Below are 2,703 nucleotides of genomic sequence, written 5' to 3'. Positions count from 1 at the left end.
CTATGATTTTGATAGAATCGACAACATTACCTTTAAAAAAAAATAGGCTACAATTCCAACCATATTTCACTAGCATTTCCCTGTTTGAAGGTGGTCTACCTGGCTATTACGAATATTTTCTGCTACTTCGCACAGACCTGGCCCAACCTCCTCCTGCTAGAGGAAACATGGCATGAAAAAAGCTCTCAAAATATCATCCATTAATATTTATTATACATGGCCTGGATGAATACTTGATTCTGATTGGCTGCAGGGGTGCTGATTAATTTCAGATAACCACATGGCTCTGACACAGTAGGTTAGGTTAGGTTAGGTTTATTAAGTACTCACATGGCAGCTGACAATTCATCTGAAATACGTGAGCATCACAATAGTGTTTGGTTTAAAATATACACATCATGGTGAAAAGTAGTCCTTATCACTGCTCTAATTTAATGCATCACGTTGAGACTTGCTTATGAGTTGAATGATATTATTGTATACCAGGGTACTAGTTAGGCGATGGGCATCAAATAGCTTTTAAATGAAAATATTCTAAATGAAAATATTCATGTCAGGGACTCCCAAATTAATAGGTATTTGATAAGACTTTGTCCCAATGAAGCCCATCGGGGGAAAATGTTGTAGTTGCTCATAATTTAGTACTTAATTACATTGTAACTGAGGGTGGAGAGGTGGCAGTGATAATAATAATCAAAGCAGTCATATATTGACTGCTTTGGTATGTAATGTATTGTGAGTGAAATTATAGTGGAATTAAACAATTCCTCATTTTGCTTGGGACCCCCTGTGTCCTTCTCAGTGACCCCTGGAGGTTCCTGGACCCAAATGTGGGAGCAGCTTACCTAGATGACAGGTTGCTCACAAACAAAAAAAAAACATAAATCTTCAGGCTGTAAATTCATAGTATATGGGTAGAGTCTCTTATGGAAAAAAGGATGAATTCATTGTTTCTGAAAATGTAAATTATTTTTGTTTATATTGGTGGTTGTTTGCCAGGCGTTCATGGTTTACTCACATTATCATGACACGACACCAGCTTGATGGACACAGGATTGCATCACAGATGTTATTGGACTGAGATCACAATTGAAAAAAAATATATCATGAATAAAAGTTGATATGGCAATTGGAATAATAAGAATGTGCATAACTTTGGTAGTCTTAATTGCACATCATCAGATTGATGCATAATATGTAGGGATGTGAAGGTTAAATTGGGATTTTAGAGGTTGGTGATTTCATACATTGAAGTCTGTTTTGGCTAGTGTGTAACCCATGATGTTTAGGCTGTTAAAATACATGTTACACTAGTCATATGTGTTATTTTATTATACGATAATGTTGACATGTAAGTGTTGGGCATGGGCCTACGTGCCATAACAAATCCATTCAAAGCCCTTATGAAGATGATAGTCCTAAATAACCTACTCCTCCGAGTCTTGTAATCTGTAGCTCACATGATGTACTGTTGTATTCATCATTGTCTGTCCACTCTGGACTAGATCAATGGCTCGCCCCGATGCTGTGCTCTATACTAATTGAATAAACTGCCAAGGAGGTGACTTTGCAGGAGCTGCAGGAAGGCAGCAGACCAGCACAACACTCCTTTGAAGTATCTGTCTCTCTGTTTCCATAGCAGCAGACGCAGGACCCACACCACCACCACCACTGGTGTTTTTGTTGTTGGTTTTTTTTTTGGTTGTTTTTTTTTCCCCTTCCTTTTTCGGGTCTGAACCGTTCTCCCAAGGTCAGCCGCAGCGGGAGGCATAACTGCCACTCATCCGCCAAACCCTGGAGGGGAAGAGTATTTCCATCTCAACAAAAAGAGCTCCCGACACCCCCTGACCCAGCGTGGGGCGTGAACAGAGCCGCCGCTGACGACGAGAGGCCGCGGGGCCACGGGGGTTCATTCCAACCAACAGCTGTGCAGCATCCAGCGCGGCCAAAACACTGAGATGATGAATTCCTGCCCTACAGTGGGTTAGGCAGGCTGTTCCTCACTCTACGCTGAGAGGATAATTCAATTAGCTCGACGTGTACGGCGCTGAAGTCTGAAGCTGAATTTATAATGACGGTGGAACCTGGGGTTATTGTGTGTTTATCATAAGAGCCTGAGTGGGTTTCATGCTGAATATTCCCGCTGTAATGACTTTGCCTCTGCCCTCTTTTTCTAAATAATAAAAAGAAAGAAAAACAGTTTTTGCTCTACATTGAATGGACCATAACTGTGTGTTGTTTTGATAACATTAAACATTCATAACATCTCTGTTCAGGCTTGTTTTGTATGCCAAATATACACCATGTATTGTGACAGAATTTACTGCCAGAACAGAAGAATGCAGCTCTGTTGTTCAGGCCAGGTAAAATCTACTGGTTTTTCACAAGGATGTTTCAAGGTTGTGAGTAGTATAGAGAAGAAACATACTGAGCATGAATAATGGCGCTTCCTCAATGACTTGCTCCTCATGGGAATACATCAATCAATAGTGTTTATTTGTGTTTACTGTAAATAAATACTGCACAGCATCATTACTCATGCTGACTGAAAATGTCCCCCTCTTCTGGCTGTGCTGCGTCATTGCATCAACAATAAACGGTTGTTCAAGGGCAAAGCAAAATCCCGCCTACTCCCATTTGATTGGTTGAGGTTATGATTCTTGCAAGTTCATTGGATACGTAGACGTCAATTTAATGACGAAG

This window comes from Centroberyx gerrardi, chromosome 17, assembly GCF_048128805.1.
Source record: "Centroberyx gerrardi isolate f3 chromosome 17, fCenGer3.hap1.cur.20231027, whole genome shotgun sequence".
Lineage (NCBI taxonomy): Eukaryota > Metazoa > Chordata > Actinopteri > Beryciformes > Berycidae > Centroberyx > Centroberyx gerrardi.
This window is presented reverse-complemented; position numbering follows the sequence as displayed.